The following is a 25,425-nucleotide window of genomic DNA, read 5'->3' as shown; positions in this document are numbered from 1 at the left end:
GTGTCATTTGAAATTTTAGGGCAAGTGTAACACATCATTAGAATTTCACCCCCTTGTTTTCTCCCCCTTAACAGGAGTTACCATGAGGTGAAGTCTACCTTCTTTATTTTGGTTGAAATGAGTTGCTGTACAGTCTTAACTTGGTGCATGCCATACAATTACGTACTATTCTACAACGATCCAATGTGTCTGATAAATGCCCAGCATTCATGCTCATCAGGAAAGTTAGCCTTGGAACATTTATATGGACAGGAAAAGGATGGTGGGAAATCAAGCAGGCAGGCAGGTGGATTGCACTGGATTCTTATCTCAGACAACTTGGACTTCTCAAATCTAGTGCTGATTTCATGAGACCTTGGAACAATTTCATTCTCAGTGAGCCCCAGACTTTTCAGTAAGAGAGAAATGACGGGTAGTTTATGGGGCGTTTTCACATCCTTAAATGCAGGGGCATTTTATAAATATATAGTTGCTGTCATTCTTCAGTGAAATATTTTATCACCTGGTGGAATGATACTTGGAAAAGTTCAAACATGCCAAGGTGCCCATTCTGTAATCCGGAGGATGTTTCTATTTAAGCTTATTAGCATCTCAGGTATTAAGCATCTCACCGCAATGGTTTCATCTGACTTCAAGTCTCTATTGAAGCCCTTGGGAGCTCAATCCTGTCCAAGGAACTTCCAGGGGAGTTCAGAGCTCAGATCCACTGAAGAAGGGAGAAACAAGATAAGGAATAGATCCCTAATAAAGTAGATGAAAAAGTCAAATCCGCTGCCAGTTTGAGTGACTGGCACTGAGAGGTGGCAGCCAGGTAACTGTCGTTTTGTGGAGTCATGGTGTTTCAAAGAGGAGAATAGAAACCTCTTTTTTCTTCTCGCCATTATCTGCGTGTGCTCCGGTGCTCCCGCCCGAAGCAGCCTACCTGGATTTGACAAGTTTGAAAGCAGACAGCAAGTTGGATGTGCATCCTGGATGCATATTGTTAATAAAAAGGACTGAGACAATTCAAATGGTAATCTAATAGTAACCATAAAAACGAATTCATCATTTCCTCTCCTGTGTCCCTACATCCCAGGCACTCACTTTCTCTCTCTGACTTCTTGAATTAGAGTTTAAAGTTAATGAGAATAAGCATCTTCATCAATGAAATACTTTAAATATGGTAGCATAGACTTAAAAAGGTCATGTAATTTGATAGACTGCATATAAAAGCGGTCCTCATGCGGTGGAATGGAAGACCAAGTCTGAGCTCTGGTCCTAGCAGGACCTTCCCAGGCAAACATCCAGAAAATCACATGACTCTTAGTGCTGTGTTGTTTATGTCTATTAAGTGGGGATGATAACAATTACAAAAACTCACGCTTGATGAGGACTTTTCCTATGTTAGATACCCTGCTAAGAGTGCTCCATGCATTATCTAATTTAATCTTCGCAACCAATTTATGAAATAAGAATTTCTCAGACAAAGAAAATGAGGTTTAGTAATTTGCCTGTGGTCATAGTTGTTCAGTAGCAGAGGGAAGATTCCAACCCAGGCAACCTGACTCTGGAGTTTATCTTCCTGTCAACCTCACCTAGTCATTGGAAGTTGAATGAAATACTGTTTGTAAGCTTGGGAATAAAAAATACTTTCAATGAGAAAGTTTTTATTTACCATTTCTATTTTGTGTGTGTGTGTGTGGTACACGGGCCTCTCACTGTTGTGGCTTCTCCCGTTGCGGAGCACAGGCTCCGGATGCGCAGGCCCAGCGGCCATGGCTCACGGGCCCAGCTGCTCCGCGGCATGTGGGATCTTCCCGGACCCGGGCACGAACCTGTGTTCCCTGCATCGGCAGGCGGACTCTCAACCACTGCACCACCAGGGAAGCCCTACCATTTCTATTTTTAAAAAATAGATTGTAATCTCAGTAAGGATCATGTTATTTAAAAAATGTGCTTGGTGAGGTCTGAGGCAATGGCTTTTAGAAGTCAGGCAGGAGTGATTTCAAGAAAACCTGGTTTTCTCCTTTCCCTTGGTTGCTGGAGGGTGAGATGGGGGTGGTCCTAGGACTTCCGTCGTAGAACTAGATATAGGGGCGTGGGAAATGAGAAATGTGGCACTGCTGCACAGTGTGCATACATTTATTAGCCGTGTAATATTATATTCATGTCATATTTCATAGTGTACAACATTTAAAACAGTGCACATGCATGTGCACATACATGCAGACACATACACACACACATACACACACACGTTGTCCTGTTTTGGGCTGCGCCATCTGCTTAGGCAGGCTTAATGACAGGGGCGATTCTGGCCCAATTCATCCATTCTGAACTTGAAAGGTATTAGGATGGTACAGTATCTGCCAAATCCTGTAGGAAAAAAAACACCTCGTTCTGTGCCTCATCTTCTCATGACTATTTTATAGGAGTGCCATGTCTGCCTACCTCCCTTTGGTAACCAGACTTGATGTTGGTGTTGCTAGGGTCCTGTAAACCTGGTACGAGGATGTACTTCCTTCTGGTAGAAGACGTCTTAAGGAAGCAGGAACGGAATTAGGCAAAGGAACGGATATGTACCATATAAGTTTGCTGGATGTGCCAGCCAACAAGCTCAGCACTTTACAATCATTGTCTCATATAATCCTCATCACAGGCCCCTGAACGAGGTATTGTTATCTCCTTATCACAAAGAATGGAGCCTCAGAAAAGTTTAAGAACTTTCCAAACTTTCTGAGAATAAATGTTAGAGCTGGGATTCTAACTCAATCTCTTAGACCATGCACCCTATACATCTTTTGCTATAATAGGAGTCAACAAACTACAGCAATGGACCAAATCTGACCTGATACCTGGTTTTGTCAATAAGGTTTTATTGGAACAGAGCCATGACCATTTGTTTCCATCCTGTCTGTGGCTACTTCTTCAGTAAAACAGCCTGGTTGACTAGTTCCAACTGAGATAATATGGCCCGTAAAACATAACTTATCAACTGTTTGGCTCTTTACAGCAAAACTTTGCCAACCCCGGACAATACCTAAACGCTATAGATTCAGCTCAGATCATTTACTTCAGTGTGTCTACATTTTTACATGTATCTCCAAAATCCAGTGGGTAAAGGTCTATAGACTTCCTGTTTTAAGCTCAGCTTCGTCTGTATACATGTGTTTTGTTCCAGGAGGGCATGAAGCAACCTGGATTCCAGACAAATCTCCAATCATGAGTCATGTTTAAGAGGGTTCTATGCACTTTGTATTTCTAGAATATGTTACTTTCATAGAAATCAAAGTACTTCCTAAACCTGTTCATTTAGCAGGCACATGGACAATTAGCATCCTTCGGCAGAGAGTAGAGAGGAGTTATTCACTCGGAAAAAATGAAACACCAGGCATCTCATGGGTGAAACCCACATTACATCATCTGCCGGTTCTGTATAAGTGTGTAAGGTCATAGGAATGAAGTCTTTGGCCATCAGGGTTTTTAAACTCTTAGATTTCTAAGGCAGGTTTGAGGTTCTACAGATCCTGTGGTCTATGAGGCCCAAGGATAAAACCAAAAGAGTAGCAATTCAATTAAAGCTGCCTTAATTCCTGCCTAGTTGCCCAAATGATACAGGCATGAGCAGAGTAGGCTGGCTGATCTCATTTGTTTATTGTCTGTGTCCTTTCTCAGGGGCTGCTAGATGTCCTATAATCTCAGTTGTTCAACAAAACCTTGTTGCAGTGTTCAAAAATAGGTAAAGGAAAGGCAGGGACATTTTTGAAGCAATCTTGTGACTTCCAAAGCATAAAGAAGTATTTCTGCATTAGTGAACAAACTATTACAAACTCTTTTTAAGTGCCAGTTTAATCATAGTAACCCATGTAATTCCAGCTAAAGTAATTTATCCCATGTGAAAGTAAAGGCCTATTTGAGTGAATGTATAAAAGACTAATTAGTATATCAATTTAAAATATTTGATATCAAAAATGCTTGAAAGCAATGTATCCTATGTGAGCCTCTGCTTTGCAATTTTTAATGCCATTTGTTTTGTCATAATCCTTCCCTTTTTTTTATTAATGATATCATTAATAAAAAATATTTTTAAAAGGTTGTTTCAGCCAAGTCCATCTCCAAGTTACTTGAGTTCATGTTCATGCGTGGGTGTTTTTTAGTGGGTTAGTATCCAGAAATTTGCACATTCTGGAGCAGAGACAAAAACCTCTAAGTTAAGAGAATGAGAGAAAATATTTGAAACCATATGCCTGATAAGGAGTTACTATCCAAAATATAAAAGGAACTCCTACAACTCAATAGCAAAACAAATAAGAAAAGAAAAATAATAATAACCAGATTTTAAAATGGGCAAGGGACTTTAATAGAAATTTCTTCAAAGAACAAATACAGTTGGCCAACGGGTACATGAAAAGATGGTCAGCATCACTAATCATCAGGGAAATGCAAATCAAAACCACAAGGGGATATAACCTCACACCTGTTAGGATGGCTATTATCCAAAAAACAAAATTTGGCAAGAATGAAGAGAAATCCCCACTGCTGGTGGGACTGTAAAGGGTGGGTAAGAATGTAAATTAGTGCCGCCTTTACGGAAAACAGTACAGAAAAAAATTTTAAATAGAACTACCATGTAATTCAGCAGTCCAATTTCTGAGTATTTTCCCCAAAAAATTGCAGTCAGGGTTTTGAAGAGATATTTTTACTCCCATATTCATTGCAGCATCATTTACAATAGCCAAGATATGAAGGCAACTTAAATGTCCATCAACAGATGAATGGATAAAGAAGATGTGGTATATACATACAATGGAATTTTACGCAACCTTTTAAAAGAAGGAAATCCTACTAGGTGTGACAACATAGATGAATCTTGAAGACTTTATGCTAAGTGAAATAAGCCTGTCACAGAAGGACAAATACTGTATGATTCCACTTCTATAAGTATCTAAAGTAGCCAAACTCATAGAAGCAGAGAGTAGAATGGCAGCTGCCAGGGTCTGGGAGCAGGTGAAAATGGGGAATTGCTATTCAGTAGTTGTAAAGTTTCAGCTCTGTTAAGATGAATAACTTCTGGAGAGCTGTTCTGCAGCACTGTGCCCATCGTTAATGGTACTGCATTGTACACTTCAAAACTTATTGTGACGGTAGAACCCATATAAAATGTTCTTACTACAATTTTTAAAAAGTTCGAAATGAAAACCACTTTGAAGCAGCCAAAATAGCTCATAGACTTCCTGCTTTAAGCTCAGTTTATGCTCTATTATATGCAAACATGGTACCTGGTTTCCCAGAATAGAACAGATTTACTATAAAACGGTTAAAAATGAAAGCAAGACTAACCATCACAAGAGCTAAGATTTGTTTATGTTGTGCTAGGCACTGGTCTAAGTCTTTTGCAAGAATTTCATCTTCCCAACAATTCAATAAGTGAGTGTTGTTGTTACTATTTTAATGAGGAAACCACTGGGCAGAAAGCTTCAATAACTGATGAAGTTTGCATAGCTGATCAGCTGATCCACTGCAGCCTAGTTTCTTAATGCCAGTGCTCGATTGTCTCCCCAGAAACTTCCACTCCCACCTCTCAGCTGCCTCTTGATAATGCTGTTAAATTACTGATGTCTCCTAACAACAACTTTAGAAGTTTTTAGCTTAAGTTTATGCTAATGCTTAATGTTATGTTAAGTTTCCTGAACCATATTTAAGAACACGGATGAATCTTGGTACATGTTAGAAAGATTTCACTTAAACATGGTGAATAAAAGTAGAGGTCTCTTTGTAAAAAACAAACAAGCATCTGTTTTCTAGAAAATCCTCTGACATGCATCACTTCATTCCCTAACAATGCAGAATAAATGAGGTGTTACCACTGTGTACATCAAAGGTAGATGGGCTTAGATTCAGGCAGGAGACGTTTCAGTTCTACAGAGCAGGCTGGGATGATTAATGAATACTAATTGATGGTGATGAGATCTTTAAGAATAAGAAAAATAAATTGTCTTCTGGAATTGTTTCTGGACCACCACCACCCCACCGCCGACCTCATTTTGAAGTTGTGGATAGACGTGACAGTTTTACAATGCCAAAATAATCTGTTCCGAAGAGGAAAATGTTCATTTAACCATTTAGACTGCCTTATGCTGAAGAGTCAGTCACATAAGGCTTTGAAACTGTTTGGTCAGCTTGTTTTGGCTGTCTGTAAATATAATCTTCCAAATACAAGCCTCAGAAAATGTTTCAAAGAATAGCATATAATTAGTATTTGGTTTAATTTCCTGTCAGCTTTTATTTTATGTATTTAATCCAACTTGTTAAACCTTCTTTGTGATCCTGAATGTTTTATAGAGAATAACATCATATTTAACTTTCTAATTCTATGTGAAGTTCAAAGTCGGGATTAGTTGATATTTTTACATCCTCAAATTTAGAAACCTAGTATAAAGTCTTACATAGATTAGCAAATGTTTACCTTTTGTAACAGAAATTTAAAGAGTACTCTAGTTTGTTTATGCCTTTGCTAATGGTCCTTCTTGCTAGGAACTTTAGAAACGTTAAATGTCCATTTAGTCATGACATACACACAGCCTCAATGACCTAACAGGCGGATTTGCAGAGCAATCACCTTGCCAGCTCATGGCAGCCAGAAGTAAAAAGGAAGGTGGTAGTGGTGAATCTGTTTTTATTACTTGATGCTTAATCATCATGAATCAGAGACTTTTATGAGACATCTTTAACCATCCCATGACAGATATGCTCACCAAAGATGTACAGATTTTTGCTTTATTAGGAAAATTGTTTAGGCCCTAATTGTATGTATGTAAGAAATTGTTCGTTGAAAAATTTAACAGTTATCTTATGCTACATCAAACATCACACCGTTCTGAGCTCAGTTTTCTCATGCCATCAGATTCTATACAATGTGATTTTAAACATTCAATCCTGGTCAAAAGGAGTCCATTAGAAGAAAGTTGTACTATACGAAATTGTAGCTCAAAAAATGCTCAGTCTCCCCAGGTTGGTAACAGCCTGGTGGTGGTGATCTGTACAGAAAGGCCACTATAACGCCTAGGAATTCCTTCAAGGCAAGGTAGATTAGTTTCTAAACCCTGAAACACATCAAAATTACTAAAGGAACTTCAAAATACAGGTCAGGGCTCCTCCTCAAAATATGGGAAGGTGGCACTTGTGTACCTGGAATTACTTCCATTTTAACTGCACCCATTTGAGTTCTTAGAAGTGGCAAGTATTTTATGTGCCTCCCTCACATCAGTGCACCCCAGATCCATGCACTTCAAAATTATATTAGGGAAGAACCACATCTTAGCTCTGCAGAAAACTCAACAGAGTTCACTTGGCAATTCAGACTATAAAAGCCACTTAGTTTATTGTTAGATGTTAGTGTAGAAGACATTGACATTTATTATACAATTAATGTATTATATATTCTGCTGCTCAGGAAATGGTAAGACCTGCTAATCATAGTCTGAAAGCTAACCATTCAAATGGATCCACAAAGGACTCCATCTTTTTCGACTTGATACTGAGTTCTTCATGTGTGAGTGGTGACCCCATAGTTATCCTGTTTCTGTCATTTCAAAGTTCCAAAAGCATGAGGGAAATTCAGACTGCCATGGCTACGGCTTAAAGCGATTGGACAGTTTGAGTGCCTCAACTGTTCCTACACGGGTAGGCGGAGTCAGGGCCCCAAAGGGACTCTTCCTCCCAGTGTTTTATCAAGCAAGTACAGAGGCCCAGATGTTTTATATTTTCACTGGAACACAATGTATGAGTGTTTTTATATTTAAGTGTTTTTTTTTTTTTACATATTCACATGGAAAACTCAAACAGAATGGAAGGATATATATGACATGAAAAACTAATATCTCTCTCCTCATTTTACCTTTTATTCCTTCCCTTTAATTCTATTGTCCTGAATGAAACACTGTTGACATTTGTTATGTGTATGTCCAGAACTGTTTTGAGTGGACATAAGTATGCACACACATGCAGATGGGTAGCTAAAGCTAGACAGCTGGCTCTCTGGAGTCCTTGAATGGAAATAGGACAATTCTTCAAAAGCCATGTCTTGCTTTAAGCAAACATTAGGGAGCATCTCTGGAAAAAATATTCATATTTAGTTCAATCTGTTCTCCAATTAATTAAATTAATTACCATAATCCATGACAGACTTTTTCCCCTTCAAATAAATTAATGATCTATTTGTAAGTTAGTGTTATCTCACATATGCTGATCTGTCTTTCTGGAGGTCCCTGTTTTGATGATAGACTCATTAAGAATAGGAATGCTGCAGGGTCTTTTTAAAAATATTTATTTATTTATTTTTATTTTTGGCTGCGTTGGGTCTTAGTTGCAGCACGCGGGATCTTCGTTGTGGCATGCGGAATCTTTCATCGCGGGGTGCGAGCTCCAGAGTGCGTGGGCTCCATTGTTGCGGCACACGAGTTCTCTAGTTGTGGTGCATTGGCTCAGTAGTTCTGGTGCGCGGGCTCAGTAGTTGAGGTGCATGGGCTTAGTTGCCTGGCGGTATGTGGGAACCTAGTTCCCCAACCAGGGATTGAACCCACATCCGCTGCATTGGAAGGTGGACTCTTAACCACTGGACTACCAGGGAAGTCCCCTGCCGGGTCTTGAATATGATCCCCAGGAACCCAAAATTTTCAATACATATTGGTAGAAGTTCATTGTCAACTCATATGCACCTCATATAACAAATTGATTCAGGAAGCCCAGATTCCTGAGCTCTCTTCATTGACACCTCGAATAGTAACGAAATTATGGGAAATTTACGCAACTGAAATCCTCTCTTGTTTAGTGTAGTTATTGCTTTTCCATGTCCTTTTAAAACACAAAGATCTGCAACCAAGACTTTTAATACGCAAGAAATGGTTTTAATGTTCTGCATTAAGTAGATTGAGGAAGGTTAGACAAAACAGTATTTGCAAGATTTCATGCTGTGAGAGTGATGAGGATGAAGGGTGAAATTAATGAGTCTGAAATGGTCGTGACTACAAAGTTGTTTTTAAAATGTCACTTTCTCAAAGAACACAAGCTTGAAACTCAACAAGCATGAATATAGGAAGGCCTTTTTAGAGAGGCTGTGAGCACTCTCACAGATACACATTTGTCCATTTAAGATCCCATCTAAGCTGTGGGCTGCAATTGCATATGCTCCTCTTTCTCTTCCAAGTTGTTTGGCATCCAAGGTGCCACCTGGTAACTGGGTTGGAATCCTGTGATCCCATCTTTTGCCAATTACTTCAAAAGGTTGCTTGAGTGGTCCGCACACCTACTTTCCTTTTCCCTTTTAACTCTGGCTGCACAGTTAATCCTAGCTCCAAGAGTCAATTTCCTTCTCATATCTACCTAGACATCCTGTCTAAGCCCCTTCTGTTTTGTTTTGTTTTTCTCCATCTCACTTCCATCTATTTCCTGTTTATTTCAGGAAAACCTCTTCTCACACCACTTTCTGGTCTTTTCCATCTTCTCTCTCCTTTCTTGACCACAAAATAAAATTTGTCATGAACAAAGGTGAGTGTCTGGATGTCCCTGGAAATATTTGAAAGTGACATGAAGAAACGAATGCTATCACTCTTTTGAACTTCCTTTAGGGACAACTCAAATATTTCCCTTTACCTTTTCATCCCACTAGAGTGAAATTTCCCTCATACCTTAGATCTATTTTTCAGTCAAAATATTAACAGATTTTTTACATTGTTTATGGTGAATGATTTTTTTTCCTTTTCTTTTTATTTAAAGCTTATTTGTTTATTTATTGCCGCGTTGGGTCTTCGTTGCTGCGCGCGGGCTTTCTCTAGTTGTGGTGAGTGGGGGCTACTTTTCGTTGCGGCGCATGGGCTTCTCATTGCGGTGGCTTCTCTTGTTGCGGAGCACGGGCTCTAGGCGTGCGGGCTTCAGTAGTTGTGGCATGCGGGCTCAGTAGTTGTGGCACACGGGCTCTAGAGCACAGGCTCAGTGGTTGTGGCTCATGGGCCTAGCTCCTCCGCGGCATGTGGGATCCTCCGGGACCAGGGCTTGAACCCGTGTCCCCCGCATTGGCAGGCAGATTCTTAACCACTGTGCCACCAGGGAAGTCCTTTTTTTCTGTTTTTAAAAAATATTTTATATACTCTAAAATCATAATGAATTACAATTTATACTAAAAAATACAGCCAGTTACTTAAGTTTTAGAGTGTGTTTTGAAATTCTAACTATAATATCAATGTCACTGTCTGCTATCATGTAGCATATGTATAGATTTGGGGCCTATACTAGGTGAAATAGTCTTCTGTGTTAGACTAGATTGAGACACAACCACTGTGTATAACATACCTTTTATGGGACTATGCACTCCAAGGTAAAACAACTATTTTAATAGTCACATTTTAAATATATCCAGTTCATATGTTGCACTACTTCTGTTTTCCAAAGATGGCTAACTTGGGGGGATTGGGAAGGGAAAAATAATGGTTCAAAAAAGGCCACCAGACTTTTGTTTGGGGCAAGGTCCAAATCTTATGCATCTTTGTATCCCAGCAAAGTGCATTTAGTAGGCGTTAAATAACACTGTGTGGGATATATGAGTTAGTGAGTGAACCAGGTAAGCATAAAAGGTATTGACATTCCCTGTTCTGAATTCCCCCAGTTGAAAAATACCCATTAGCTCCCTTTTATATTGGTGATATTTATAAAGTACCATCAAGATACCTTTAGGCATTCTATTTTAAAAATACGTTGTGAATCGGAATCCCATTGATTTACTTCTGTGTTTCATCTTTTAATGGTTCTGCCTCCCTAGGGACAGGACATATCTTGGCAGGCAACACGGACATGCAAATTTCTCACTGCCCCTTAATAATCTGTCTTTATGGAAAATCATTGAACTTATGACTACATTTTCTAAACAATTTTTTCTCCAGATTATGATACCAGGCATTCCAAATTTATAATAGGGGACCGTTTGTACAGACTGAAAAGAAAAGAATAAATAGGAGAACTGGTCCACTCTGAAGAGTCTTTGAGGTACCACACACATGGTATGCATAAAGGGATAGTTCCTTATCCTCTTTTTTTTTTTTTTAATGTCTCCTTGCACTTCTTTTGGAAACTTCACGCAATATTTCTAGATAACCAGGGCTAGAAGTGAGGGGTAGGACAAGGTACTAAAAAATATGAGAAAGAGAGGTCCTAGGTTTCCTGTAAGATACATATGAGATGGTTATATGAGTGAAGTGCTCTTTCTATGTGAAATAAGCAGTGTTTGGAGGTAGCAAAGGAATAGAAAGGTAAGCCCTGGAGGTGTTCAGCTGCCAGTCTCACGTCAAGCTCTAACTGGTGGTCTTTGGTGACCCCTGGACTCACCGAGTGGTAGCTGCTGGCCATAAGCTCCACCAGGGCTGCTGGTCCATGTTGACTTTCCTCCTCAGCCATCTGCTTTCTGATTCTCCTCCTTCCCAGGACTCATCTCCTTGCAGTGACAGGATTGAGGCTCTCAAGATGCACATCTCATTTCAAAATGGATGTGTTAAACAGATGTCTTTCTTTTTTTAAAAAAATTATTGAATGAAACATTCCTTAAATTCTACACTGCTTTACAATTTTCAAAAGTTTCACACACATATAATCCCATAATAACCCCTTTTAAATCCCCTCCCCCCCTACATTGCCCCTCCCCCCTTCCCTCTCCCCACTGGTGACCACTAGTTTGTTCTCTGTATCTGGGAGTTTGCTTCTTTTTTGTTTTATTCATTAGTTTGTTGTACTTTTTAGATTCCGCATATAAGTGATATCATGCAGTGTTTGTCTTTCTCTGTCTGACTTATTTCATTTAGCATAATGCCCTCCGGGTCCATCCATGTTGCTGCAAATGACAAAATTTTATTCTTTTTTATGGCCGAGTAGTATGCCATTGTATATATATACCACATCTTCTTTATCCATTCATCTGTTCATGGGGTCCCTTTTTTGCTTGAGTGTACTTGAATGAACAAATCTTCTTCCTCCAGAGTTTGGAGGAAATGGGATGAAACATTTCAGCAGAGAAAATAAGGGGCGTGAGTGGTAGCTCTCCTGGATCTCTTCCCTGTCTTGGGGGAGATCAACTTTGAAAGGATTTTAAAATATACCCTAAGTGGTCCCTGCATACCATCCTGCTGTATGGTTGAGGAGGACAGGGAAAATAAACATTGCCATAAACAAACAGAATAATAAATTGTAAGAAGGCAACAGAATATGTTTTTTACTTGAATGTTGAATCTTTAGTTCTGAATGTGCTCCTTCTTTCCTTCCAGAAAGCTCCAAAGTATTCAAGATTTTCATTTTCTGGAGTCATGAGTTAGATGCACCTCTTTTCTCTCTGAGTTCATAATTCCTTCTGGGAAAATTTGGAAAATAATTCTTCCTTTCTTACCCCCACTAAGTGGTGACTTATCTTTGTGAGTTTATAAGTAACTAAGGCCCATTTCTGATTAGAAAGACAGAAAGGTGGATGAACATCATTTTACATTTAGTTAATGAAGATGTGGGATTTCTCTAACAGATTGAAAGATTGCTGACATCTAGCCCTGGGCCTGGCACACAGAAGGTGCTCATTAAAAGTCTGAGAAGGAGACTTGGGTTCTAATCCTGGATGTAAGAGTATTTACCCTTTCTAGGCCACTGTTTCCTCATCTGTCAAATAAGAAACACTAATGACTATTTAAATTGTCTTAGTATGCTATATAGTAATAGAACTAATATAGCACTGTATTATAATAAATAACTGTTAGAGCCCCTTTGGCTTTACCATGTGTGTCTTCCTTGAGGGCAGTGACCACATCTCTCTAGACAAGCACTCTGTCCTCACCACTCAGCACTGTGCCTTTTCCTTAACAGATGCTCAGTAAATATTTATTGAATCAATGTTGTTTGCGTTCAAAGAGAATGTTTAACCTCTTACTGTCTCAGTTCCCTCCTCCCATTTTGTGGTCGCACGTCCACTCTTAGTAAATTGACGTACCCTGAGCTCTGTTTCCAGGAGTGTAAAAAACAAGTTTTTCTTTTGATCCTGGGACATGTTCACTCGGATTTTTAGAAAAACCATTTTATATTGATTAATGCATACCAGGTTAGACTTCCCATCCTCACATTCACACATACACATAATTTATGTCTTCTCTCTTTCCTTACCTGATGATGCTAAAAGAGTTAACAGACTACTTCCTTCTTCCCCAGGAATTCTTAACTAAGAGAACATGAAACCCTTGGGAAGAGTTGTGGCAGGGCTTGTGAAACCCATAGATGGGTTTTTTTGTTTTGTTTTGTTTTGCCCATCGACTGCAGTGGTCCAGCCTATACTTTTATTTTTCACACCAGTAAGTAAAGGTGACAAACAGCCACTGGCTCAAGTTTTTCCAAGAATTAAAGGACCTGGTTAGTCTTCAGGTTGCTTCGCACCTTGTCTTGCTAATCTGTCAGCTTCTTCATTGCCTATAAATCCCGAATGTCCAGGAACATGCATCCACTGAATGTCCATTCCCTGGACAAGCCTGTCCAGTTCCACGAAGTCCTCTTTGTTGATCACCTCCTTCCCTGTGCTTGTCCTCCATCCATTCTTCTTCCAGCCTTACACCCAATCAGTGATGCCATTGATAGTAAACATGCTGTCCGTGTAGAGAACCAACTTACTGATGTTCTGAGCCTTCTCTTGTTCGATGGCTTTGCAGGCTGCATGAATCTCTGCTCTTTGGTTTGTTTGTCACCCAGGAAGTCTAATTCCTACATTTAAAGGATGGCTTGCCCCCCAGTAAACACCGATTCCTGCTCGAGCCCCCCTCCGCCCATTACTGGAGCAGCAACCGTCCTTGTAGATGGTGACAGATTCCCCCATATAAGAAAATGTGTCTTTGCTCACTGAAGGCAGCATGCTTTGCACACAACTCTGCGTTTTCACCTTCACCTTTAATCCAAGGGCTCACAAAGTCACTTGTTTGCTTTCACTAGTGATTCTTGTATGCGTTTATTTTTCTGCGCTTCTGAACCATCAGGGTTTGTATGAAATGTGTGTGCCTTTTTATGGAAAGTGGATTGGATTTTTTTTTTTACTAGATTCTCTAAGGGTCCTTTGACCCATAAAAGGTGAAGATCCACTCTACTAAATGAGTAAGGTCTAGTCATTTAGAAAAGCCTGCAATCTCCCCTCTGTGGTTGACTCAATGTCTTTAAAAAATGTTTCCAAGATGATAAAGAAACCCACTTTACATCTTATAATTCCACCCTGTAGCAAGACCAGCTTACAGAAGTGCCTTAAAGCTTCCATCTCTCCATCTGAGGGCCCCCCGCTCCCAACCCACCCAGGCCAGGAAGCCCATGATTCATATCACTAGGCAACATCCTCTTTACATTTCCATGAGCTACCTGTCTTGCTACCTTGACACTGGACAAGTAAATTGCCATCACATATATCATGACTTGTGGGAAGGTGGTATTTTTACCACAGTGAACTTGGGGTATACAATGCATGTCAAGGTCACTGGCCTTAGCAAAACAGAGGCCAATTTTAGGAAACAGATATAGGAGAGATATAGTGATATAATAGAAGGGCCACCAAAGTAATAGTCAGGGACCACCACTGAGACATAACATACTCTAGATATAAAGGAAGTGCTTCAGTTCTTTGGGCTTTATTTTCTCATCGGCCAGTGTGGATATTGGACACGATGATCTGCAACGTCTTCCAGCTTCAATCTCTAAAATTGTGTGATTCTTGTTGGCTGACATTGGACAAGCTAATGGGAAGTCCTAAAGCCTTAAATATCTCAGGTTTTCTAGGAAATGGGCAAGAAATTAAACAAATCCAAAATATTGAACGAGTGAAGAAAGGAGCCATTTTAATGGACAGGAATACCTAATATTGAAAAGATCTCATTTCTTCCAAAATTATAAAAAAATATAGGTCAATTCTGATTTTTAAAAAATGAGTTTCTTAAAATTTTACCAATTTCTGAAATAAACGATGAGGATAGCCTGGTCCTCCTCTCACCAAAAATATGACAGTTAAGAATAAAAAACTCGGGCTTCCCTGGTGGCACAGTGGTTAAGAATCTGCCTGCCAATGCAGGGGACACGGGTTCGAGCCCTGGTCCAGGAAGATCCCACATCCCACGGAGTAACTAAGCCCGTGTGCCACAACTACTGAGCCTGCGCTCTAGAACCCGTGAGCCACAGCTACTGAGCCCGCATGCTACAACTACTGAAGCCCACGCTCCTAGAGCCTGTGCTCCGCAGCAAGAGAAGCCACTGCAATGAGAAGCCCACGCGCCGCAACTGGAGAAAAGCCCTCATGCAGTGATGAAGACCCAATGCAGCCAAAAATAAATAATAAATAAATAAATAAAATTTAAAAAGAATAAAAAACTTGCAGTGCTATCCATGAAAAAATAATATAAAGCTACAGAAAGTAAAATAGCGTGACAGAGCAAAACATAGACCAATGAAATAGATTCAAACATCCAAGCTACCAATCATTAACAATAATTATAATGATAAAATTATACTAAATTTGTACTTATAATTAAAAGAAAGTAATAATTAAGAGTAAAATTAAATAAAATAATGATTTTTAATGTAAAATAATTGTATATGTAATAAAACTATAATAAATTTATAATTATAAAGCTATAATGTTATAGTTATAATGATTTTATTTGACAATTATAATTTATTATAATAATAAAGTAATAATTTACTTATTATAATAATCAATAAAAAGAAAACAAAATGCCCAATAAAATGGGTAAAATATTTTAATATATACACTTCATCAAAAATATATGAATAACCAAAAGCACATAAAAACATGCCAAACAGCACTTGTGATTAGGGAACTTAAAATTAAAATCAAAATGAGATAATCCTAAATACCTAATTAGAATGTCTAAAATTTAAAAGACTGACTATAGTAAGTGTTAGAAAGGATATAGGGAAAGTGGAATCCTCATTCACTGCTGGCAGGAACATAAAATGGTACAACCACTTTGGAAAACATTTTGGCAGCCATCTTAATAAGTTAAACATATACTTCCCATATAACCCAGCCATTCCATTCCTAAGTATTTAATCAAGAGAAATGAAAGCATGTGTCCACACAAAGAGTTGTACACAAATATTCATAACAGCTTTATTTTTACATGGCCAAAATTGGAAACATCCCAAATGTCCATCAGGAGATGATTGTATAAACAAATTGTGTCATGTACATACAATACTAATTGCATTCTTATTACATTATAATTACATTATTTATTACAACAGTACTAAAAAGGAATGAACTGTTGACATAATGCTACAACATGAATGATACAAAATAATTATGCTGAGTGAAAGAAGACAGACCAAATAGGAGTGCATATTGTATAATTCATTTATCTAAAATTCCAAAGAAGGCAAACTAATCTATGCAGAAAGCTGTCTCAGTTGTTGCCTGGAGACGGAGGGTAGGGAGATTGATTTAATCTAATAATTTAAAAGATAAAAGAAACTATAGAAAACTATGTAATTATCTGATCTTGAATAGAAAAACCCTTTCTAAGCATAAATTGAAGACAAAATTTTTTAAATAAAAGGATGGTTGACTTGATTTATTTTTTAAAAATTTAAAGGTTTATGTTAAAATACATTATAAAATTATAAGTCAGGTAGCAAAGGAGGTGATATTTGCCATAAATATAAAAGGTTTATATTAAAAGGTCTTTTAAAACAATAATGACTTAATAGAACATCCCCATTGTAAAAGGGCAAATCATATAAACTAGTGTTTCACCCCCTCAAAAGAAAACAGGGAAGGAGGAGGAAGGAAGAGAAGGAAGGGAAGGAGGGAAGGAGGGAAGGAGGGAGGGAGGGAGGGAAGGAGGGAGGGAGGGAAGGAAGGAGGGAAGGAGGGAGGGAGGGAGGGAAGGAGGGAAGGAGGGAGGGAAGGAGGGAGGAGGGAGGGAGGGAGGGAAGGAAGAGGAGAAAGAAACAGATTCACAAAACGCTTAGCAAAAAAGAGGTTTTTCTGCCTCTTGGTTGTGTCTTTATAGGTTGTTTTATTTCAACCTTTGTGTTTTTCCATATTTTCATAGTTCCTACAGTGGACTTGGGTGATCACAAAATAGTCTAGAGAGAGAAGTTCAGTGAACTCAGCAAAGTGTTAATCGTCTTCCAGATGAAGGTGTATGAGGTATCTGTTCAAAGGAAGGCGGAGACAAGGGGTGTGTGTGTGTGTGTGTGTGTGTGTGTGTGTGTGTGTAAGAGATGCCGAGGAGATTATGATTAGTAGGAGAAAACAGGGCCTTAGAAGTGGAATACAGTCTGGTCTCTCCCAGGCAGTGCCTGACTCCTGTGTGAATCCAGGCTATCCAAGCGCAATGCCGAGAGTTGGTGGGCACTTCAGAAATGCTTGCTTTATCAGTTGGTGAAAGACATGAAGGGGAAGATTATATATTGCATTCAAATACATGAAGAGAAATGTTTAAATGTTCACCATAAGTTACATTCCTCATAATCCTCATTTTACAACCCTTGGTTCAAAGCACAAGTAGCAATTGGATGTTGACTGTATAGTCAACATTATTATCAGGCTATATAAAATCATGAAACATCATCCTGAAATTCAAGGAATTTGGAGTCTAGCTGGGAAAACACACCTCACAGGAAATAATTAGACAGTAAAGTCCTTTCCTTAATTTCATTGTGGGGCACAATGCATTCTAAAATGAAGAGATTATAACCATCACAGGAGCACACACTTTCAATATCTAAGAAAAACAATTTTTTTGAAGAGAGAACTATTAGGAGGCCTTGAAAATTGCAAAGGGAGTTCTCTTGGTGAAAAGAGCTAACATCCAATAGATTAAGTCAACATGTAAATATGTATTCTTGGAGTCTGCAGTGCTCTCACAGGAATATTAAATGCTGGTTTTTATGACTCTGGTTTAAAATCATGGCAGGGTCTCTCAGTTTAGTGAAGCTGGCTTAGGAGGAAGAGAAGCATGATGATGGTGCTCATTGGGGCAACTGAGCTCTAGTCCAAGCCTTGTGAACTTGCTTTCATGCAGCCAGAGGATAGAAATTGCATTGTTCTGTGTCCTTGACCAAAGCATTAGTTACAACTTGTCAGAAGAGAAGAAATAAGTGAGAAAGAAAATAAATGATTTATAAAACTCCTCAGAATACATCATCCCAAACTCTGAGTACAACAAAGTATTTAAAACTAGACAGGAGAGCAAGAGAGAAAATAACATCGGCTGAAAATGAAATGCTAACGTTTTAAAACAGTGATGAACATTCAAGAATGTCCATAATATATCGTCTTCCACTTACTTTCTGTCTTCACCATAAATAGACATGAGTTAACGTATGTTTGAAGATTCATTTCCCTTTTACTGAGTTCACTCAACAAAAGATCTTTTTCCAGCATGTCCTGCTTTTATAAACCAAGATCTAATTTGACATGATTACGTAATTGTGTGGCCATTTGTGCCCTTCCTCCTCTTTCTCCTTTCTACAAGGCAGAGAGTCTCTTTCTTCCTAGCGCCTTATGGAATATGTTAATTCGCTTAATAACAATAATAGTTTTCTCACAACTAAATCATCTATTTACTAAATTGTTATTAAGGACCTATTAGTTGGTAGCCACTGTGCCAGGCATTGGGAATAGAAAAATGGATAAAACATATTCCCTTCTTTGGAGCTTTCAGCCGAGTGCGAGATTCAGAAAATTAAACAGATAATTTAAAAAGAGGTGTGATGTGTACACAGAAAGGTGTGGCAGACTGCCAGTTACCTACCCCAGCATAACATCTTCCCAGTTTTCATTAGAAACAGAGCCCTTTAATTGTACTCGATTAGAAAACCAAAACTTCCAGCCTCTTTTGTAGCTAGATGTGGCTATATGACTAAGTTCTGGCCAATGAGATACAAGCATAAGTAAGTATTCAGTGAAATTTCCAAGAGGACTCCTTTAAAGGAAATGACTAAGCCAGAAGAGGGATACTTTTAGCTTTCCTCCCTTCCAAGAAGGCTAATGAAACAGCTGGAGCGACCGCAGCAATTCTGGATTATGAAGTAACCTTGAGAATACTAGGAGGTCAGGATTCTAGTGATTGTGGAACCAGGATATCAGCCCCAGACAGCCTCCAGCTGACTTCTTTTACATGGGAGAATAAACCTTTGTGCATTTAAGCCACTGTGGTTGGATCTGTGACCATTGCCACCCAAAATAATACTCACTGATGGAATGACACTTAAGAAAAGTCATGGGAGCAGCTCCCCACTCTGTCTCTGGGGGAGGAGTCAGAGAGAGTGTTCCCATAGAAGTCACATTTGATCTGAGTATTAAGGGACAAATGAATGGGGAAGGTGTGGAAAAGTGTTTAAGGAAGAAGAAATACCAAGTGAAGATCTGAACTGGAAAGGAACTATCTACAAGATACTAAAGAAGGTCGGCATAAAAGGAGTAGAGTGAATTAAGAAGAACCCGGCAGGAGATAAATCTCAAAATCTCATAGATGCTCCATTTTGCAGAGATCATCGTAAAGGTATTCATAGGTAGCTGCAGAGCAGACGTCTAACAGTAGAGGCACACATTTGGGAGATATGAACATATAGCTGGTTTCTAAAGCCTTGGGAACTCATGAGGTCACCCAGGGAGAGTGTTTAAAGTAGGAAGAGGGCCTCAGAACAACAATGAGGTATCACCTCACACCGGTCAGAATGGCCATCATCAAAAAGTCTACAAATAACAAATGCTGGAGAGGGTGTGGAGAGAAGGGAACCCTCCTACACTGTGGGTGGGAATGTCACTTAGTGCAGCCAGTATGGAGAACAGTGTAGAGCTCCTCAAAAAGCTAAAAATAGAACTACCACATGATCCAGCAATTCCACTCCTGGGTATATATCTGAAAAACAAAAACACTAATTCAGAAAGATACATTCACCCCAATGTTCATAGCAGCACTATTTACAATAGCCAAGACATGGAAGCAACCTAAGTGTCCGTCGACAGACAAGTGGATAAAGGAGATGTGGTATATATATGCTACTCAGCCATAAAAAAGAATGACGTTCGGCCATTGGCAGCAACATGGATGGACCTGGAGAATATTATGCTTAGTGAAATGTCAGAGAAAAAGAAATACTGTATGATATCACTTTTATGTGGAATCTAAAAAATAATACAGATGAATATATATGTGCAAAACAGAAACAGACTCACAAATAGAGAAAACAAACTAGTGGTTACCAAAGAGGAGAGGGAAGTGGGGAGGGGAATATTAGGGGCATGGGATTAAGAGATACAAACTACTATGTATAAAATAGATAAGCACCAAAGATATATTGTACAGCACAGGGAATTATAACCATTATCTTGTAATAACTTTTAATGGAGTATAATCTGTAAAAATAATGAATCACTATGCTGCACACCTGAAACTAATGTAATATTGTAAATCAACTATGCTTCAATATAAAAATAATTAAATAAAATTAGAAGAGGACCAAGGACAGAACCCCGATATCAAACAATTAAAGACTGAGGGAAGGAGAGAGTCCCCATCTTCTGTTTAAAAAAGAGAGAGAGAGAGAATATCAGCATAATGCAGTGTCACAAAATCTAAGAAATCACTGGGGCAGAGGGCAGAGGTGAGATGGGCTTCCTTTTGTTTCTAGGCTGAAGGAACTATTGATATAAGATTTCAAGGAGGGTAAACAGCCCTCTTTGCACTTGCCTTGCTGGAGAGTCTGGTGGGTGGAAGATGAATTAAGATAATATTTACAAACAGGATGAGCCCACGTAAGCATCTAAGATCCTCAGGTTCATTATCTGTAAAATGGGGATAATAGGGCTGACCTTGTATCCCAGTACGAAGATAAAATAAGAGATGGAAACGGGTATATAACTAGATAAGGAAACCATGTCATCGTGATTCATTCACCCTTGGAGGCTGATGGAAACTTACATTGAAAATTATCACCAATGCGGAGGGCCTTAGTTTGTCAACTTCTTGACAATTAGTAGTATATATATTTTTTAATTTTCAAGAATTTTTATATTCCTACGCATGGATTAGTATTGCCCTATCACAGATAAACCTAGAAAGACAGAGGTCCTTGTGCTCTGAGGCTTTACCATGAAGCCAATGAAGTCTAAACTCCTCCCTTACATGGCCTTTTCCAGGAATCCAAGACAAGGAGTCCTAGCCGTGTATTCACATGCTTACACAGTTATGTAAAATTTGCAAGGTAATGCCATTAAACTACAATTCATTAAGACCATGGTCTCTTTCCATTCTGATTTTCCCTCCAAAATATTCTCCTTGTGTAGGTGGAGTTGGAAGAGCCCTGGGCATTTTGGAATGCAACTGAGGGAAAATTGAGTTGGAGATACATTTATCTGGTGCTTAGTGTGATGTCTACTATTTCAAGGTATCTCAGAGTAGGAAATGCTTCCAGAAATATGCTAAAACCCACTCTGCTGACTCACATGGCATCATGTCAAGAAGATGCAAGGCCAGAGATTGTATTGTGAATGAATGTGTCCTTGTGTGCCAAGCAACGGTGGGATATGAACCATGACAGGACAAGTCGTGAAATGTATGGAGCCAGAAGCTAGCCCATGGAAAATTCTACCAGACATCTGACATGTGGAATTATGACCAGAGGATTCAGTTCCATGGATATCTAGTTAAAATGGAAATTCTATTCTGTCAAGAATATCCATAATAAGTCAGTGAATGCAATTATACATTCACCAAATTGGTTTTTTCTTTTGCAATGGGAATTGCAAGAAATTAAATTCATCAGAATTTTGATGCTTGTAGGGCACAAACCTGTAATAGTGCCATAAACTGTGAGTGTGTCTGTAACAACTAATATAGGAAGAAAATATAATAGAGGTTTTCTGAAATTTGACAACCCTGAAGATTTATAGGGCATTGTCAAAATAAGTTGTGAAGTTGAAAGAAGCTCATTTAATTATTAATAGTAAAGAAAAACACATTTAAATCAATCATGTTAAAGACTGACTCTCATTTTTCCCTATGGAAAAAAATATTACAAAATTATTGTCAGGTAAAGAGGGAATCAAAAAATATTGAGGGAGAAAAAAGGTAGGGAGAAATATATAAATGTGTATCAGGCAGTTAATTGTTTTTGTGAATTTTATCATGTGTGTGGTTTTGTCAGATTTTTAGATTTTGTAATTGGTGGATTTTCTTTTATTATTTTAAATAAGTATGCACTCTTGTCCCTCATAATTTGTATTTATAATTTTGCATTCTTCTTCATAGTTCTTGAAATGATATGCAGCTCACGCCCTACAAAACCTGAACCAGTGTGTTCCTTTGTGCTGACGTTCTGTTGTTTGTCCATGGCAAAGCCCAGGTCCTCTCCTAACAGTGCCCCTGGGTTCCCTCAGCCATACCCAAGGACTCAGAAGTTAATGATATGATCAGCCTGCCTTCAGTTCCAGATGGTTGGAATAGAAAACAAAGCCTGCATGCCAGAAACATGGGGGTTTGACTGTGACTGGGGAGTAAAGCTGGCTCTTGGCACCTCTGTGACATATGCAAGAACTAAAAGCACCAAACTTCATTTCAGAGAGTCCCAGATTTGGTCTTAGCTCTGCCACCAGGTGTATGGCCTTTAAAAAATGACCTCAACTGCCCTGAGTTTCAATGTCCTTATGGCTTCCATAGACTATTGCATACATATGGTGAGGGCAAAGCTTTTGTACATAAAAAACATGCTGTATTGTATGGGGCTCTTCAGATGTAAAATCTGATTGACCTTCCTCTTCTCCGCCATTGCCAAGGAGTCAAGGACTTACTGCCACTCACGTACCCTTATTTTGGAGAGACTGGTGCATACCCTGAATGGGCAAGTAGCACGGTGCCATTTTGGAATGCTGTTTTTGAAGTGTGTTTGGCATTTCTTAAGCATAGGGGCCGGGTTTAATGAGGGAGGAGATGGAGAAGGATGACCAGTGGTGGCCCGAGTCTTCTCTGACCTTGAACTTGAATATCCCATCGATCCAAACAGAAGGGCTGCCTGTACCCAGAAGCCACTTACATAATAGGCTGTGCAGTAAGCCACACGTGTGTTATTGCGCTCACATATGGTGTAGTGGTACCAAGCCTTCATCCCTCGCAGCCACATGCAGCACATTCCATGAAAATTCTCCTTGTAATGTTGGTTTCTCATCCCATTGCAGGCCCAGTGATATTGATACATCTCTTACTGATGAGCATCCTCCAAAACTGTCCGGTTGTCCGTCTCTCCTTTTGGTCCAGCTCTGGCCCCAACGATTGTCTTGACTTACTTGGCTGTTTTACCTAAGCGATTCCAGACTTTTCCTTAAGTAGCCTTAGGGACCCTGAGATAGTTGCCACATCCCTCCTCTTTCAGGACTCACAACCCTTAAATGGGTTTCCACTGGTCTTGGGGTAAAATCCAAGCTCAAAATCTTAACAGAGCCTTCAAGGCCCTGCATGGTCTTGCCAATACCTCATTCTCCAGCTCCATTGCAAGCTGCTCTTCCTCTCAGTCTGTGCTCCATTCCTGCTTCCCTGCTGCCCTCTCCAAGCCCTTCCCTCACTTCACTCAGGCTGCTTTCTGTGCCTAAGAGGCGTCCTATGTCCCATCACAAAGCTACCTCCCACTCACCCTCCAGCTCAAATATCACTTTCTTGGGGATGTCTGCCCTGGCCATAATCCCCCTCCTGATTTGGTTCAAGTCCCCATTCTAACCCACTATAGATTGAACTCTATTGAATTGCTGGTATTATGTCATTTTGACCTCCAAAACCATCACTAACATATGGTTCTTACAGCTCCCTGTGTGTCATAGCCCTCATCACAATTGTTATTACGTAATTACTTGAGTATTTGATTAATATCTGACTCCCTGATGGATTATAAACTCTGGGAAAGTAGACATTGCGTCTGTTGTGTCTATTGCTATTCAGCACATAATAAATACCACCCAGTAAATATTTACTGAATATTATTTACTCAACAGCACAGATATACTTTTTACATTTTCTACATTCACGATATGCACAGGACATGCAATGTCGTGAAGAAGTGTTATTCAGCCAAGTAGGTTTTTATTGCTTTATTTTTTTAAGGCTTTAGGCATGAGATGTCATTATCTAATATTTTGCAATGCACTTTGTGGTACTTTGGCTCTAATGCTCTTTGTATGGTTAAGATACTGCACTGTGTCTGTGAAATACATTCTGGTGTACCATGAGCTACTGGGACAAGCACGATCTTTTAAGTTTCCTTTTCTGCTAAGAGAAATCAAAAGTAAAGAGTCCCTCCTAAAGAATAGCGCAACTTTTCACAATCTCGTGCCAAGTAAACACTCTCAGATTACAAAGCAAAAGATCTTGCAAAATACTTGAAAAGATGCAGTCTATGAAGCAGAAGTGGTACAGATGTCATGGAAGATCTAGTGAAAAATCAGAAATGATGGAATCTAGAAAAATGGTACAGATCAACCTATTTGCAAAGCAGAAATAGAGACACAGATGTAGAGAACAAACGTATGGATACCAAGGGCGGGGGGAGGGGAGGGCAGGATGAATTGGGAGATGGGGATTGACATATATACACTACTATGTATAAAACAGATAACTAATGAGAACCTGCTGTATAGCGCAGGGAACTCTACTCAATGCTCTGTGGTGACCTAAATGGGAAGGAAATCCCAAAAAGAGGGGATATAGGTATGCATATAGCTGATTCACCTCGCTGTGCAGTGGAAAGTAGCACAATATTGTAAAGCAGCTATACCTCAATAAAAAGAAAGAAATGATGGTAGAACAAATTTAACTCTTTTCTAAGACAGCAAAGGCACTTCTTGTGTAACAGTTGCTCATGAGGACGTCATGAGCACTCAAAGCCCTGCTTTCCAGGGGAGGAAGCCCGGCAGGTCTTTGACCAGAGCAGAGGGGCTCTCATTAGCCCAATCAAGGACCCCATGAGCCCCCGCCCGTCCTCTCACACGGTGGGTGTGCAATTAACTCTGCCCACGCTGTTGGGACTTCAGTCCATTAGTCTGAGTGAATCCTGATTGTTTGTATTCCTCTCGGCCCCTCATAAACATATGCCTTGTTGTCTGAATCTTCACACTTTTTCCATATTGTAAAAATGTCTTCTCAAAGTCTCATTACAAGCTGACAAGCGATGCTTGGTTAAGAACAGTGGAGATGACGTTGAGCAGAGTTCCCTGTGCTATAGGGAACCTTGTTGGGTATCTATTTTAAATAGAGCAGTGTGTACATGTCGATCCCAAACTCCCTAGCGATCTCTCCCACCACCATCCTTCCCTGCCCTCCATTCCCGACCCCGTAACCATAAGATCCTTCTCTAAGTCTGTGAGTCTGTTTCGGTTTTGTAAATAAGTTC

The 25,425-nt window shown here is 39.4% G+C and overlaps 1 protein-coding gene and 1 pseudogene across 2 annotated transcripts in view; one reads left to right on the top strand and one right to left on the bottom strand.

Annotated features, from left to right (window-relative positions):
* The window catches only part of NRG1 (neuregulin 1), a gene marked incomplete at its 5' end in the record, with an annotated part of 1,029,511 nt that overhangs the window by 633,670 nt on the left and 370,416 nt on the right, over positions 1–25,425 (top strand). The window lies entirely within an intron of this gene.
* On the bottom strand, positions 13,305–23,154 carry LOC309795873 (ribonuclease H1-like; annotated as a pseudogene). The gene is made up of 2 exons: positions 22,882–23,154; positions 13,305–14,040 (listed from the first exon to the last, which is right to left on the bottom strand). The product of its transcript is annotated as a ribonuclease H1-like (transcript).

The sequence above is a fragment of the Mesoplodon mirus genome, assembly GCF_964341445.2.
Source record: "Mesoplodon mirus genome assembly, chromosome: 20".
NCBI lineage: Eukaryota > Metazoa > Chordata > Mammalia > Artiodactyla > Ziphiidae > Mesoplodon > Mesoplodon mirus.
Note: the sequence above shows the minus strand (reverse complement) of the source record. Positions and strands in the feature narration are given on the sequence as shown.